Consider the following 18,117-nt stretch of genomic DNA (forward strand, 5'->3'; position numbering starts at 1 on the left):
CTTTATCAGCATTAATGGAAGATTAGAGAAATGAAATTTTAAACGCCCTTGCAAAATTGCAGAGCTGAACAAATGAACAGTAGAAGGAAAAGAGTTTGTGCTGAACCTTGCTTTCAGGATGCATAAGCCCTCTTTTTTGGTTCAGAAATTCCAACTTAGGCTTCTGAGAAAGAAGTATGAGTTCCAGGGTAATATGATCCTGATACAAAAACCTCAATGGCTTAACAACTAGAATTCTCTTTGCCATCAAAGGCACTCACAACATGCACAACCTTGACTAAAATCTCAGTTACAAGTCCAGCACAGAATTATGGTGAAGATCTGTCTCCCATTTTCTAACTTCTCATGGCAAATATAGTGTACTAAGGAGCAAAACTGCCCACAAGGAAAGCAAAGTCTAGTGACAGTAAGAGATGGACAGTCCCAGAACTAAGCTTAGGGATGACTTTTGAAGATAACCCCTGGACCAATCTCCTTTAGAAATATATACAAGATTTTGTTCTGTACTTCACAGAAATACAGGATCATAGACTAATTTCAGTTCAAAGAGAACATTGGACATGGCCTAGTTCAAAACCTTATCCAAAGCAGATCACTCACGGACTTCCCTAGTAGGGTTTGAAAGTCTCCAGCAGAAGAGTTTCCACAACTTCTCTGGGCAGCCTAATTATAGCTCATTTGGATTTAGTGCTCTCCCCCCATGAGTTCTTCATACAGAGAGAGCCACACAAAACAACTGCTTGCTAATACACAAAAGCAAACCTAGAGTTGGTCTAACTGATGTTTTCAAAAAGGGAAAAGGGGCAGATACCATGTGTACAAAACTTGGGAAAGATTAAAGGTTCACAGGTCACACAAAAAGAAATCTCACACTTATACATCACTTCTCAAGTCTTAGTAACTGCACTTACCATTTACTTCTATCTACTTTGTCTACACCTGACTCATAGTACATGATGCACTGCAAATGTCTAAACTTTCCTTTTCTTCTTGCATATGGCTATTAACTCTACAAAAGATAAATACTAACTGATTTCTTGAGCTCTTTTTTAAAATTATTTTTCCCAGCTATGGATTTACATTCCAAACATCTTGAGTATTTGTAATTCAGAATTTAGTTGTGGAGAGTAGGGTGTTATAGCACAAAATCGGGAGATTTTTCATTTTAAAGTACAGTAATTTCACGACCATAAGGCGCACCGGACTATAAGGCGCACCCCCCAGGAGTCGGCAAAATCCGCAACTTTGTAGATCATATAAAGTGCACTGGACTATAGGGCGCACTCTTTTTGCAGTGAGGCTCCGCCCCCAGCTCACCCCGCGCGATTGCTGGCCGAGGCCCCGCCTCAATCTGGTAGCCATTGGCCCCCAGCAGGGCCAGGCTATGCCCGCCGTCGCTCCGTGCAGCGTCCTCGGGGCCGGGGCATGCCCGCCGCTGCTCCGTGGAGCGTCCCCAGGGCCTCGCTGCTCCGAGAGTTCCCTGGCGCTTCGGGTGTCACACGCCCCCCTGGTGCACCGGGAACCCTGCCCTGCCGGTGCACTCCGGGAGTCCCCTGGCGCTCCGGGTGACCTGATGCCAGCAGGCTTGTCCCACGCAGCAGCCGCTCCGATTCCGGCGGCTTCCCCCCCCCCCGCGCGGCCGCCGCCCCGATGCCACCGGGCTCGCCCTGGCCTGGTGCTGGCCTGATGCCACTGCCAGGCGGGCTCTGCTCAGCTGGGGACTGTTGCAGGCTCGCACTTCCAGGGTGGCAAATGTTGCAACTTTGTACATCAGATAAGGCGCACCGGACTATAAGGCGCACTTCCGGCTTCGGGGGAAAATTTTAGTCAAAAGGGTGCGCCTTATAGTCGTGAAATTACTGTAATTAATTACAGATGTCATATATCACAAATGGAGATGTTCATTAATGCAGAAAAATTGATAGGTTTATGATGAGCTAGTGTGTGTGTTTTTCCAGAGGATGGCAACACACTGACAGGTTTATAAAAGTAGATCTGTTACTGTAACGTTTATTGTCTAAGTAGCCTCCTCCCTCTGCAGCAATCTAAGAGTTTACATTTACAGTTCATTATAACTTTTATTGTGTTCCAATATTTGCTAATCATTTCCAAGACTGTAAAAACAGCACCATTTGTCTCAAGCTCTCTCCTGTAGACACACTTACTTTTAAAAGTATAAGACTATGTTTTCTCTTAAAAAAGCTATTCTCACTTCTTTTAAAATATTTCAGACAGCATTTTTCTATTTTCCTCTTATGTAAGATGTGTCAGCCAAGAGAACATAATTCATTCTCAGGTTTACAGTAAGCTTTCCTTTACAAGTAGCAGAAACAGCAAAAGTTTATTTCCTCTGTGTTTGGAGGCAAAGTTAGTTTGCAGATTCAATGGTAGGGGACAAATTCATCCTGCTACTTCTTCTTTGTCTGTGCAGTTTATAGGGTTGATCTCCTTCATTAAGCCCTTTATTCTCACACACCACCTGTACCTTGTTGTCTTTGGTGACCCAGACATTTGAGTGTGAAATTTAACTGAAGTGGAAAAAAGATGGCGAACACCAGATGCACAAATACCATCTTGGAGACATCGTTTCCTTAGGCCTTTATGCTTAAAACCTGGAATTTTTAAGAAAAGTATTAAACTCAACAGTGTCTTCAAAAAGTGATGGCAAAACATCTCACCCAGCAACCGCTTAAGTGGAAGCAGCACTCTGGTTCTCAAAAATACAACTTTAGTCTATTCTCACCAATAAAGGTCACAGCTAAAGCAATCTGCCACTCTGGGGGCAGATTGCACTTACGAACATCCACTTCACTTCTTTCATATCATTCATCCAGGATACTCCCCGGTTTCACCGGGCTGCAACACATTTAAGCGTGAACAGATTGATTAACAACCAGAAATCTGAAACAAGCTGCCACTGTATTTCACTGTAGATGAGCAGGGACTCCAGAAGAGACTTTGTAGAGTCAAACCATGCGTGCACGGGGGGCTGCGCAACACAAACTGCATATTTCAATAACAGTGATCCTGGGCAGAAGACAGAGAGTCATTGTTTTTTAAGGATTTGCTTTTTCAAAAGTATTGGGAGGTATGACAGCAATGATGAAGGTTTTTTTCAAACAGTAGAAACACACAGAGAACAATACAGAAAAACACACAGAAACAATAAGCTATTTCAGAGTCAGAGAATTCGATGAACTGACATATTCAAGCACAAGAAATCAAATCCCAACTCCTAATCAGAAGAGGTCAGACAACTGTTTTTCAATTATATCCGAGAAATTCTTGTGGCAGTCATCAAACAGAAGGTTTGTGACAGAGTAAGAAAAGTTTTCCCAACTTGTACAATAACTTGTACCTTGATTTTTAACTATGCTGTCTCAAATATATAGCAAGCAAGATAGGATATCTTGCTTCACAATACATTATGTAATAGATTAAATGGTATTTTTCTGCTTTTAATTCTGTCTGACACCAAAAAAGTAGACCAAAAGAGTATATACATTTTTATTTGCCTGTTTCTCAGATTTGTACCTTAAAAATACCACTCTCCTTCTAAAAGAAGTTATCAATTTTTAGTGAAACAAAGGCAAATGAGAAAAACCATTTGCTTACCAACATCCCTTCTCAACTGCAAATGCAGAAGTAGCGAAATAAGCTCATCAATCAAGAGCTAGAAACATACAAAGCTAATAAATACTAAGACCACCTGGTTAATTTCTTTTTTGTTGTCTGGATCACACCCTCAAGCATACAAATACTTTTTTTAATACACTCCAAAACTATTGTAGATGATAAATAACAACACATCAGCATGGTCTAAGCATATGTCATGCTCTTTCGAGAACGTAATGACTGCCTCAAAAGTTGCTACAAAAAGTTTTCCTGTAAAGCTGCAGAGAAAATGCCACCTAAAACGTCAGCATCTTGTTGGTATAGTATTTGATGTTGCTTCAGTAACTCTTAAATGCCCTTGAGAAAAAAAAAAAAAAAAAAAAAACAAGGCTCCTTTTAGTATTTTTTGACACAGACCTAATTTTTTCAGGTAAGTTTTCATTGACAGGTATGTACAGTAATTTCACGATTATAAGCCGTACCATTTTGACTAAAGTTTTGGTCCGTACCCGGAAGTGCGGCTTATAATCCAGAACGGCTTATATATGAACGATGTTCTAAAAGTTGCCAACCCGGAAGTGAAAGCCCACGGCAGCCCCAAGCCAAGCTGGAGCCTGGTCGGTCCCGGCAGAGGCGGGGCTGGCGGCGCCAGGGGGGCCAGCGGCGGAAGGGAGGAGTTGGCGAAGCCGGGGCCAGCAGCGTGGGGTCGCCTGGCAGCGCGGAGGAGCCCGGCGTTGCGGGGCCACCCAGAAGCAGGGGGAAGCCCGGCAGAGCCGGAGCCAGCAGCGCGCAGGAGCCCGGCGGTGCAGGGGCCGGCAGAGCTGGGCCAGGGTGAGCAAACGCAGTAGCGGCAGTGCAGGTGGAGGGCGGGGGCGAGTGAGCCCCGTGGCAGCGGCAGCGCCGCCCAGCCGGCCCCAAGCAGCCCCGCCAAGTGGCAGCACCCAGCTGGGCCCCCTGGCCCCGTCGGCAGCCCTGAGCAGGTCGAGCCCGCCCGGCTCCGAGCCGAGCCAGTAAATCCCGCGATCCCACGATTCTGTTACTAACTGGCAACTTTGTGAAAGTTGCACACGGATCCTCGCTGCAAGTGAAAGTGCGGCTAATAATCCAGTGCGGTTTATAAATGGACAAGGACCTAAACGTTGCCAACACCCTGGAAATGCGGCTTATAATCAGGTGCAGCTTGTAATCGTGAAATTACTGTAACTGACACCTTAGAGAATTCTTATTGTGCTAAGAACTGAATGCAAACTACCAAATGTATAAGCAAACTCGAGTGACAGATTTATGGCTAGTTACACAACTGCTAAATTGAGGAAGTGTGGTGTTAGTTTACAAGCCTTTCTCCCTCAATTTTTATACCTACTATTCCTATTTATGCTACTAATCCATCAGAAATCTGGTAGCTTTCATAAACCTTTAGACTGTAAATCATTCAGGCTCACAGCAGGGCCTGCCAAAGCAAACAGGACACACCTACATGGAATCTCTGTGTCCAGGGTCAACATCCACTGCCAGGTCCCACCACCCTTCCCCCCTCGCCTCAAGCAGCACTTAACTTCACCAACTGCCCCAGTTAAGACACTGGGGGAGCTCACCTGAAAACGTACAATACAGGATGGAATAACGTGATAGAAATCTGGTTAGGGGTAAAAACAAAAACATTTCAAATGCTTCAGATGAGAAATTTAGCCATTCTGAACTAAAACTGTCCAACAGCTTTGCCTACAAACTTGCCCTCAGCAGAGGAGTTTTCTCTGACTGTGTCTCAACCTTGCATAAATGTAAATGTATCCCTATATGAAGCTGCACAGTTTTTCACAATTTAAAAAAATGACAGCATTAATAGAGATACCTTCCATTATAAAAACACACTCTATTGGATAATTAAACATCTGATATTAGAGAACCTCATTACTCTGAGGCAAAGAGAGCCTACATAAACTGCATTTTTAACCCTTAATGTTAAATATAACATCTGGGGGAGGGAAAGGATGTTAATGTATTTTAAAATTAGACATAGAATAAAGCTACAATTTGCTCCCTTTTCTAGTATAAAAATATTTTCAATGACATAGAAATAGATCTGGTTTATGTGTAATAAATGAAAGATGAGCAGATTTGATCTTATCATTAGGAAGAAAGAAAAAGGGGTTTAGCATAAAATGTCTCTCTAAAATGGAGGTCCACCATTAGGAGAGCCAGTTGTGGGTAATTCCCCACTTGTCATATCATAGACACACAAATATATTGGTTTATGTAATTAGCATCTCAGTAGGTAAGGAACTAGAAAAGCCAACATCCCAGCATTTCCCAAGTTTGCTACTAATTAAATCATATGCATACCGGTTCATCCAAGGATGATCAAAGTTAATGAAAAAAAATTCAATTTAATTCAATGAACTGTGGATCAGTTCCAGACATCTAGCTGCTACTCCATCCTCTTTTTTCTTTATCAACAAGCACTCCAACAATGTGAAAGTGAAGAGGGCTCCATATGATTTTGTGGTTTTGGTTTCCCCTCAGATCTGAATTTTAAATTAATTATTTGACAGTTGACTACATTGCAAAAATTAAGTAATCTTTTCCATGAAGGTGGATTAGAGGCTAGTCCAGCTTTGGAAGGAAAACTGACTACTAATATTACTGATACATCAATAGACTGAAAAGATTTCAACTTTCTCTTTAATACACATATGCATTCATTATAAATTTATTTATATGTCCCACTCTTCACCCCTGCAACAATATATTTCCATACCTGAGCATGTAAAATGTCAGTCCAATGTTCTGGAAATAGAGCACTAAATTTATAAGGCTTTCTAAGATTAACAGAAAGACAAATTAATGTCATCTAAAGAAAAAAAAAAAGACTCAGTGCTCAGATCAAATATTTATTTCTAGTTACATTTGAAATGCAATGTCATAACTGCCAAACAACTTCAGTAAACTGGACATAACATTTATGAAATCTGTCTGAACAGCCTTTACTTCAATTCTTATTAAAAATGCTTTTTCACATTCTCTTTTTCACTAAATATTTGTATTAAAAATGATAATTTAATTTTAGCATCTCAAAACTCATCTGCCAGTGCTGTCCAGGTGCTTTGTAGCCATGGTTTCAGCAAATGTCCTTTCAGACCAGCCTAAAGGCTCTCATTTCTTTAAAACAGAGCTGGGCAGGGGTTGCTCTAAAATATTTGGGAATTCAATATATGCATCACTTTTAATAGCCACTGCATAATGTCTCAAATGCAATGAGTATCACACAGGAAATTAAATTTTAAAAAATAATCTTTCCTGTTCAAGAATCAACAGTCAGTTAAATTAAAACTGAAGTTGTCAGCTTTCAACAGGAAGAAGAGTGTCTGTGCCTGAAACTTCACATTCCATCTATACAGAGACACAAGCTTAAATGAAAAATTGTGTTTTGATATAGTTTCAATAACATTTATGTATGTCAAGCTGCCTAGTTGTCCACCTCACATCTTTCCTATTCTAAGACAGATTTCAAGTATTTCCAGTTGGAAAAGGCACTTTTTTTTAATCATCAGCTCCTTCTACTTCATCTTGGAGAAGTACACTAAAATCAATGGGAAGGGAATGGTGCTACTGCTACTTTTATTACCACACCTCAGGTCTCCTTTGCTGTACCTACTCAGAAGCCCTGGACAACTCTGCTGCGCCACTGGGAAAAGCTGCTGGATTTTATTCCCATGCAACACAAAATCATCTGTCATGGAGCCCTAAAATCCTGAAATGGAATATGAAATGATCTCCCAGTATGCTTGCCCCTTCTCTCTTAACCACTGTATGTGATGAAAGAGATATAAAGAGAGAGTGTCAGAAAATGATGACTGAAATCCCTACCGTCTTTCTTCTGTTTTGCTTTGACAAGGAAGTTTTCTGCAGAGCCACTTTTAGGCATCTAATTAAAAGCAATGTTAGCAGGGCTTTTTTACTGCAAGAAATCGTTCTTAAACTCAGCCCTTGTCTGAGTACAGCATTGTTACAGGATAACAGACTTATAGTTTAAGGTATAAGTGAGTAAAAACTGAGTCCTATAAATTTACCCATGTGCTAATATTGCTCTTGAGGGGAAAAGAGATCTTTCTTATACTTTAAAACATTTCTATCAGCTCATTCTCCTTAATAAGAGCCCACCATCTTTGAAATGTTAAATGGGACCTACTAAGAAGTAAATTCTATTTGCTGCACTTTTTCTTAGATAATGTGAAAACTTTAACTGTTTTTGTACAATTCCCTATCACTGAAGCTCTTTTCTGCTGAGTGAGTGAAACAGAAATCAACAACCAGATATTTTTTATTCTCCCATTTATCTGCTAGTGACCTAGGCTGTAGTGTTCCCTTATTTATCGTGGCCTAGAAGCAGAAGACCCCTTCATCTCTCAAGAACTATTAACTCAAAATCTTAAGCTAGAATGGCAAATATATATTACATTACAGCAAACAACATGTTTAGAAACTCTATATCATCATTTGCATTTGATCCCAAATCACATGGGCTGCAAACACGAATAACAAATGAAAAAAAAAGAAGAAATAAAACAAAAATATAGGGAAAAGCAGCTAGCTACACAGAGTGCACTATTGACTTGCATGTTGTAAAAGGAAAAAAAACAAAACAACTCACCACATCAATTTTTAAATGACACTGTTCATTCCAACTCATTTAACCTACACAAAACAGCAAAATTTGAAAACAATACAGACAGCAATGTGCCAGCAAGTCTTGCACAATCACAGTATGTCTCAATACAGTTGGTCTCACAGCAATATGAATTTCAGAAAGTAAAGCAAAAAATTAAGTAAGATTGCACTGTTAAATGTTTTCAGTTTGCTTTCCTTTGCCCTGGTATTTTTAGCAAACTTATTTACTCTATCAACATATTTATTTTTTAACTACATTGCTGTTACTTCCTTGATTCCAGCACTAAAATTTACCCCAGGTGAACTGATAATGTATCTCTTCTAAATCCCACATGACTGTCAAGCCTGTGTACTGCCTCCTCATTCTTCCAATATACTGCTGAGCTGCAAGATGAAAGATTTATTTTGTTCTTTTAAGGACAAGTGTACCCAAGAAAACACTCAAGAATTAACTACCAAGCCAACCATCATCAGCCAGCTTAAAAATTTTACCTTGCATAATCATTGAATGTGTATGGGTTACCAAAAGACAGAAAACCTGATTTGCAAAAATTCTACTTATATTATGAAACATTTTCTGTAACTATAGTTAAATAAATATATTAATTATGTTTAAAGCCTTAGGATAAAAAAAGTAGTATTTTCCTTACAAATACTTCAACTGCAGCAACTGGCACTGAATTACGAACAGTGCTGCTGATAAAATATTCATGATAAATATAAGCCCCCTCAATTTAAAGCTCTGCCTATTCAAATAAATATAAGTCAAATTTTAAAATGCATTTACCCAATCCTCTTGTAATTTCCTGATACAATTGTGCTATGGTTTTGTTTAAAGTTTACAGTCAGGATTAACTCTTGTGTATTCAGGCAGACCTACCATGTAACACTGCATTTCATTACATCTGAACATGACTGCCTTTACAGCATTTCAGAGGTGCTGACATCTCCAATAACTTGTTAAAGAAGAACTAGTACCAAAATATTCTGTAGCAAGCAAAGCAAAGCAAGCATGACTTAAAACAGATTTAAATTGTGTCTCCATGCAGTCCCGCTACCACCAGATAAAAAAAAGAAGGGTTTTAAAGTATCACACTAAAAAAAACAAGCACTGCCAATTTCTTTCTTTGTCATTAATGCTAGAAAATAGGAAACAATTGAGTCCATGGCTCACAGATCCCTAGGATAATAGGCTCCCAAGCAGTTTCATGTTTTAACATACATAATGTTCCTGGGGAACATCTCCTGTAAGGCTTGCTAATGTTGATACACTTACTTTAGACAAAGCCCCACTCAAAGAACAAAAGAAAATCTTTGTTTGAAAGGCCTTGAGAAAGCCTCATATTTTATTTATGTCAGAGAACCCCTCTGTGACACCATACACTTGCAAGTCACACTTTCCTCCAGAACAAGCCTCAGTGAAAGAAAACTTAAGACAGAACTCAGAATGTACATCTCAGACTATGGGACAGAAGTGTGTGTGTACATATGTGTATATATATATATTTAAGATTATACAGGGAAGTATTTCTCCATCCAGTCTTTAGATACCAAAGGCAACATCCTCTCATCTTGCATTCTGAGCCAAGACATACATATTGGCTAGGTGAAAGAAGATATGAAAGGGAAGTAAAGAAAATAACAACATGAAAAAATCAAGTTTTTATTATTAATGAATAGTAAGATGTTATTCTAGCTCAAGGTCACATATGAAAAAACAACCTTCCGTTAATGCCACATCTGTTACATACTGAGAGAATCAAAATTAAAACATAATAATTGTTTTGGTTTGTTTTCTTTAAAACCATCTGTAGAACTGCAATTTGCCACATGCTGAGAGATTGTTTTCCACACAGGCCCAGCAGGGTCAAGACTGAGATCCCAGGGGACACGGGGGTCAAATGAACTCCTAATATCAGGTGGCAAAATTGGATTTCATAGAATCTGCAATATCTCTTAAATTTAGTTTATTAAAAGAAGGAATCTTTTAAATAATTCAGGAAGTCTGACAAAGTAACTAGAATAAACATGGTGTTCCCACGTACTTAGTTCAAGTCTATTCAGTAGAGTTTCTGTTTGTAGAATGAATACTATATTAAGAATATAACCTACCACAACAAAACAGTGATAAAATGGCACTATAAAAATAAGAAACATTGTGAGTGGTAGTGGAGGTTGGACTAAGAACCACAATCTGTGCAGGGAAGAGGAGAGACAGAAGGGAAACAGAAAAAGTTAACCTCTATCAAGCAACATCTATCTGTTTAGAAGAACATTCTTTCATAAAACTTGACAAAGTTAGTATGCCAACATAAAAAGCAAGCAGCTATTCTAAATTTAGCAAACCTATATAGAGCCAATATTTAATTACCGCTTCAATATGCAATAATTTTACACATACAATACTGTATCTGTCCATTTTACAATATTACCTTCCCATGGGAAGAGCTGGTGTAATGCACTATGCAATTTTCACACTGCAAGTAATTAGTATAATAAAATCAAAGTTAAAACAAATGTTGAAAAAAAGCTATGTTCATAGTCAAAACAAGTAAGAAAGCCATTATTAAAATTATGCAAGTTCTCTCAAAAGTAAGAACACTCTCAGTGAAGGTCTTGAAAACTTTCTTGAAAGTGAAACCAATTTTGAAATCCTACATACACACAAAAAATAAAAGTACAGTAATTTCACGAATACAAGCCGCAGCAAGAAGACTAAAATTTTGGTGGAAACCCGGAAATGCGGCCAATATTCCGGTGCGGCTAATCTATGGACAAAAATGTGATATCTGCCCTTACCTAGTATCATGCTGGTCCAGTCCCGAGCCAAAACAGTCTGAAATCCATGGTTTCCTGTTGTTCCGACGATGAACCAATCAGAGAACAGCTTATTGCCTGCCTGTGGATGGCGGCGTTACTGAGGGGCGGGGGTTGTTATCGGGGTGAGTTACCTCGGCGAGTTACCTCGGCAGTTCGATAAAAGTGTGTGATATTTCTCTGTACTTTTTAAAGTGTTTTCAGTCTTGTGCGGTTACGGGGCTGGCTGGGCTCGCAGGGAGAGGGCTGGAGGAGCCTCTCTCCCCTCAGGGAGAGGGGTACAACGGCCACTCGGCTCGCAGGGAGAGGGCTACAACGGCCGCTCCCCCCGCGGGCTGCGAGGGCTACAACGGCCGCTCCCCCCGCGGGCTGCGAGGGCTACAACGGCCGCTTCCCCCCGCGGGCTGCGAGGGCTACAACGGCCGCTCCCCCCACGGGCTGCGAGAGCTACAACGGCCGCTCCCCCCGCCCAGCTGCGAGGGCTACAACGGCCGCTTCCCCCCGCGGGCTGCGAGGGCTACAACGGCCGCTCCCCCCGCCCAGCTGCGAGGGCTACAACGGCCGCTTCCCCCGTGGGCTGCGAGGGCTACAACGGCCGCTCCCCCCGTGGGCTGCGAGGGCTAAAACGGCCGCTCCCCCCGCCCGGCTGCGGGGGCTACAACGGCCGCTTCCCCCCGCGGGCTGCGAGGGCTACAACGGCCCCTCCCCCCGCCCGGCTGCGGGGGCTACAACGGCCCCTTCCCCCGCGGGCTGCAAGGGCTACAACGGCCCCTCCCCCCGCGGGCTGCGAGGGCTACAACGGCCCCTCCCCCCGCCCGGCTGCGAGGGCTACAACGGCCGCTCCCCCCCGCCCGGCTGCGGGGGCTACAACGGCCCCTCCCCCCGCGGGCTGCGAGGGCTACAACGGCCGCTTCCCCCCACGGGCTGCGAGGGCTACAACGGCCGCTCCCCCCGCCCGGCTGCGAGGGCTACAACGGCCGCTTCCCCCCACGGGCTGCGAGGGCTACAACAGCCGCTCCTGTGCCAGCACGGAGATGTGGCTCCGCTCGGAGCTCAGCTGCCTGCCTGCGTGGCTAAGTGGCTGTTTAAAGGCAACACGGATCCATTGGGAATGCTCACAAAATGACCACACTATTGTTCCTGTCTTTTTCGGCTTGTAAATAAAGGGTGTGTCTTTTTTCACTTGGAAACAATGTTTCCGAGGTCGGCAGTAAGCCAGTAAGCCCCGGCGATCCCGCGATTGTGTTACTAAATGACGACTTTGTGAAAGTTCGCTGCAAACTAAAGTGCGGCTAATATTCCGGGTGCGGCTTATCTATTAACAAAGGCAACAATGTTGCCAACACACCAGCAGTGCGGCTTATATTCCGTGCGGCTTGTATTCGTGAATTTACTGTACTATTAAATCTGTAACTTAAATCAAGAGCATAAAAATGAATTAAAGGAAACAAAGCATACATACTGCCAGGTTAAAACAAGTGCGTGAACAAATAAAATAAAACAACAGCAACAAAAATCCCCACAACCTGGCCTTGGTCAAAACCAGGCTATAAAACATACCTGAAAAAGCTAATCACAGAAATTGCAGAACAAGGAGATACTTAATACAGGTTTCCAGATAGATGAACTCTCACTAATGTTCCCAGAACAGTATTTCAAACTATTTCTTCCCCCATTCCTCTTTCCCACCTTTTGGCAGAATCTAAACCCATCACTATAGGAAAGTTGGCAGCTCCATTTCATAGGTCTGCATCCCCAGCTAAATCAACACTCATTCCCAGTTGGAGAGAAGACATAAACCTTATTAGGAGCCACAGACAGACACTGCCCTTTGCTGATGCTGCCATGGGGTCGTGTAGGTAAGAGACTGGAAGGTTAATGGTGGGGTTTGTAAAGTCCTAACTATTGCCTCTCCAGAGATGCCTTACTTCATTCTCCATTCATGAGAGCATCGTATCGTATCGTATCGTATCCTATCCTATCCTATCCTATCCTATCCCATCCCATCCCATCCCATCCCATCCCATCCCATCCCATCCCACCCCATCCCATCCCACCCCATCCCACCCCATCCCATCCCACATCAATTATAACCGGTACGTAAAATGAAGAGAAATTAATTTGCCACCTCTTCTCACACTGAACAGCAACCTACTGCCTAGGCAGTTAGGCAGATTTCAAAGGGATTATATTCAAGGATCTGGACATATTCCAATATAGAGATGATAAAATTTTATCTTCTGAATTTCTTCTTCAGAAGATTATTATCTTCTACCTCTCCCTCCTCCTCTCTCTCTCTCTCATTATTGTTACACATCTATCTATGTCTCATTTTCTTTGTATTACGAGAAAGGAAATGCATGAATTCTATATGGAAAGCAAATTTATATAGTTATCATACATGTCCTAAGCAGTGGATGAAGATGAAGAAATTTTTTTAAATTACTAAATAAATTAAAATTTAATTATTATTTAAAATGGAGAGGGACTTAAAACTTGCTGCCAACAAAAAAGGTTGGCAGTGCTAGTGTCAAAGATTCAGAAAGCTAAATTTATTTTTAATAATTTACCTGCAAGCAGAGATAATCTTCCTTCAGCTCTGCTTCTTTTGCCTGTTAGCTTTAGTCAGTGCTTTGTTCCTTCTCAGGCTGAAAGAAAAATTTTGATAGAGTCAGCCCAGATATAAAAAACAGAAGCAGAAATAAAATGAGAGTTCTATGTAGAACTGTGAAGGCATGTAAGGAAGTATTGATAATTCAGCTGATCTTACAAATGCATCAGAAGCACAATATATACAGGAACATGTCTCTAAAGCACTATCACTCATTGTCAGAGCTCTGAGGACATAAAACCAATAGTGACACAAGATGAAAGATCAGAAGTGTTAAGGATCATGCAAAAGCAAGTATCTTAAACTCTACCATTACTACAATCCTTAATATGGCTATATTATTTTCCTCATTTCAATTAAAGCATTGCTCCACAGTCTTCTTTCATCTCTAGCAACAATTTGCTTCAGCTTCCGATTCAAACTGTTGACTTTTTTTCCTGGATCAAAAGTCCAAGCTACTAGAACAAAAAGTCATCCACATATAGAGATGCACAGTACCATATAAAATGAAAATGTGTTACAAGTGAAAAATCATATTCCCCCACCCCTTATCCCACAGTCAGAAAACGAAACATATTGCCTACTTACAATCCACTCAATCCTTGATGATTTACCCATCCACTGTAAACAATTTTGCTTTTCTTTCACAAAAAAAAATGTTCAATATTAGTTCCTTACACATCTCATTATCAGAGGCCACACCTTTCCAACACATTATAGAAGACCTTTCAACTTTCATTTTACCTTGGATAACATGTTTTCTTACATCAGATCCACACTACCTTACAGTAACATGATGTTTCTATACCTAGGAATTGTTTTCAACAAATAATCACACAAGATGGATTTATAAGAAAATGGCTACTTGAAGTGGACTTTCAGGGAAGGACTGACTTAAGCAGCAGTCCTTGAGTGGAGTTAGCCCCTATTGTCATCTGACAAGCAAGGCCATGCCCACAATCCAGGGAGGAGAAGAACCGGGATGCACACAAGCTGCAGGATGCCTTTGATTCAATTTTGTCTTTGTCTTTCATTCTACTTGAGACATGGGTCTGCATAAGCAGAAAAACCCCACAGCACTGTGTTAGCTGTGCACCAATCCCCAAGGCTGAAACATAGAGAATCTGAGATGAAGAACATGACTTTACCACCACAGTATGACCATGTGCATGCCTGAATAGATATTTATGTGTTTTTCTGCACACTCACATGCATATGTGACAAAAAATAAACTCAAGAGAAGAAAGAACTTTGCTCTGGCAAAACATCTTAGGTGCAATCAAGATCTTTAACTCAAAGATTGGCAGTACCATTTATAACCAACCTGCCAAACTGGAAATCCCAAGTCAGCAAAAAAATATACAGGGGCGGCTACAAAGAGTATCTCACTTGCTCTTAAATAAAATATCAGTCCTTGTTTTACTGCTAAGTTTGCTTCCTAAGCTAAAATTGTCAAGATCCTCTGGAAGAGGGCAGAAAAAAAAATCAAAATAACTACATAATTTAGCCTGTCTGGCTGACAGCTACTGAGAATTACGATGACCGTGTAAATCACACAGGAGAGGGAGAGGGATTACACAGTGTTACTCTAAAGGGACATAAATGAAAAAGTGGGATGAATTCAGGAAAGAGGGTGGTATAGGATGAGTATCAGAAAACATATCTTAACAGCAATACAATATAAAGTAGATAATAGAATATATTTTCCCACAGAAATAGAAGTTATCTAAAGTGAAGTTTGATAAAACACTGGAAAGTACAGCAAAGGAAGCACTTCTAAATTGATGAGGTCATGGATGAGAACACTTCATTAATCCTTTCCTTTACGCTTCCCATCATTAGATTTCCAAGCAAGATTTCAGATAACAAAAAAACACACAGTAAAAAGATGTTACTTTTTTGTTGGGTTTTTGTCTTCATCAGCATTAAGGTTAGAAGTATTTAGAAGTGCCATTTGCATTAGATGCAACTATTAACATGCAGAACTATTTAAGTATTACTGGTAATTTTAATCCCTTATTAGTTATTATTTTGCCTATAACACAAAATTGTCCTTTTAATTGTGGACTTGTATAGTATTTTTATTTCAAGCATTTCCAAGGACTTTACCAACAGATGCCTACTAAGAACATCTTTCAAAATCAATATGGTGCATAACACTGCATTTCATTGATGCAGAATGATCCTGTTACTGCTGAACTGTCCAGCTCCTTAATTGTCAGATAACACACGTCCATGAAGTCTCTGGAGGACCAAAGCCACAGGAAATTAGAAAGTTAAAACTGTTGCCAAGAAGGAAAACAAAATTTGGTGTTTCTTTAAGTCTGATGTCTGTAGCATAAGAGATCATGAACCAGGAAAGGTTCAAGAGCAGTGGTAAAACAGGTGTTCCCTTAAAAGACCAAGTACAGTAATTTCACGACCATAAGGTGCACCGGACTATAAGGCGCACTTTTTTTTTGCAGCAAGGTTCCGCCCCCAGCTCCCTCCGCGCGGTTTCTGGCCGAGGCCCCGCCTCTACCCGGTAGCCATTGGCCCCCAGGCCCACCTCTACCCGGCAGGGGCAGTGCCGCGAGCCACCGGGCCCACCTTCACCCAGCAGCCATGGGCCCCTGGGACTGCCTGGACCCGGGAAGGGCGGTGCCGCGGGCCCCCTGGCCCGCCTTCATCCGGCCGTCATGGGCCCCCAGGCCTGCCTCCACCCGGCAGGGGTGGTGCCGCGGGCCCCTGGGCCCGCCTGCAGCCGGCTGCCGTGGCACTGCCGGCTTCCCCCACGGCTCACAGCTCACACTTCCAGTTTGGCAAATTTCGCAACTTTGTACATCAGATAAGGCGCACCGGACTATAAGGCGCACTTTCGGGTTCGAGGGAAAATTTTTGTCAAAAGGGTGCGCCTTATAGTCGTGAAATTACTGTAAATGCACTACTGGTTGTGTTTTGGTTTTCCTATTATTACTGTTCTTACAATCTTACTTTAAACAATACACAACATTCTGCAATTCAGTTTGGAAACAGATGGGGTAACTTACAAAAAAGCTGACTGAGAGAAGAGTTTTGTCACCATTTTTTTCTTCCCTCTGAACTTCCAGGTAGAAATTTTTAAATGCACAAAGAATTCAGGAGTTTAGCTGAATTTGAAATATGGAAGGTTCTCCTTCTAAATAAAAATGTTCTTTTCTACAGGGCAACCAACTAAATACAATTCTTTTAAACAGCAGAGTCAGTCAAGGCCTCCTGTTGATACTGTGGAAATCTTAATTCACCATACAGAACAGTTAAATTATACTTTGTTACATTTGTCACTGAAATCCCAAAATTCTTGCCATTTATAATCCTTCTTTTAAAGGTCCTACTCTACACTGTGTAGGATCTCACTGTGCATGACCCTTTCAACCAAGAACAAAGACAAGGAAAGAAAATTGACACCACACCACTACAGCACGGAAAAATTAGCATGTTATCACAAACTGGAAAACAATTATTAAAAGAGATTATAACATCACAACAATCAATTATCGTTCTGACCCCCAAAGAAAAATAATGAAAGCCAACAGCAGCATACCAGGAAAGTACAAGCTCTCTGAAAGTGTTCAGTGCCATGTCATGAAGCTGAAATACTGCACCACAAGGAACAATTCAGCAACAGACAACAAGATATCAAATATGTCCCAGAGAACAGAACAGATGTTTCTTTCCACTCCAGTCCACAGCCCCTGCAGGTACTTCATCCAAATTCCTTCCCCCCCCTCCCCTCTTTTAGCAACGACACACTTAAATATTCCAGGTACTGATACTATTATATCCTCTCCAAGTGCTTATTTATGCCAAGAGATGCAGAAAGCCAAGGCACATGCCACCTTCCTTCCCAGACCAAAGGCTGAAAGCAAAGACTTCTGTACAAATGAACACCCACCAACCCTAAATTCAGGTGTAGTTTTCCCCTCAGGAATGGGGAGGCAGTTAATGAAGTGGTTATTGCTGCTTCCCCATACACAGGCTCCAGTGTCACAGTGATCATTGGGGTTGTGTCTGCTCTTTGAATTCCCTGTCACAGCAATGTCCATTTCCTGAAGAATGACATGACTTCTGGGACCATAACCCATTGCTTCCAAGAAAACACAGTAACAAATGCATAAGAAAATAATTCATTTTTCCAGATAACAGTGCCAACCCAACTGCACAGAGGTGACTAGTTTTTGCCAAAATTTGATCTTCTTTCCTTGAGTGTATTAAAGGTGAAGCTAGAAAATGGAGACATGAAGACTTTTCTCCTTTGACACATTAACTTTGCATTTGATCACGCACTGTATGTGCTTACTGGTTATTCTAAACACAATAGGTTTCTAGGCATTTTCAAGAGAAAAAAATAGTTACCTAAAAAAATTTTAAAATTAAAACTCACAAAA

The 18,117-nt window shown here is 41.4% G+C and overlaps 1 protein-coding gene across 2 annotated transcripts in view; it reads right to left on the reverse strand.

The window, feature by feature from the left end:
- FARS2 (phenylalanyl-tRNA synthetase 2, mitochondrial) overlaps positions 1–18,117 on the reverse strand; it is a 238,587-nt gene that overhangs the window by 217,858 nt on the left and 2,612 nt on the right. The window contains exon 2 of one of the 2 annotated variants that reach the window (XM_033055713.1): positions 13,671–13,748. The exons of the other annotated variant lie outside the window; for it this stretch is intronic. The gene's annotated coding sequence lies outside the window, so the exon portion shown is untranslated. The remainder of the gene's footprint in view (positions 1–13,670; positions 13,749–18,117) is intronic. 2 annotated transcript variants of the gene reach the window in all.

The sequence above is a fragment of the Catharus ustulatus genome, chromosome 1, assembly GCF_009819885.2.
Source record: "Catharus ustulatus isolate bCatUst1 chromosome 1, bCatUst1.pri.v2, whole genome shotgun sequence".
NCBI classification, from domain to species: domain Eukaryota; kingdom Metazoa; phylum Chordata; class Aves; order Passeriformes; family Turdidae; genus Catharus; species Catharus ustulatus.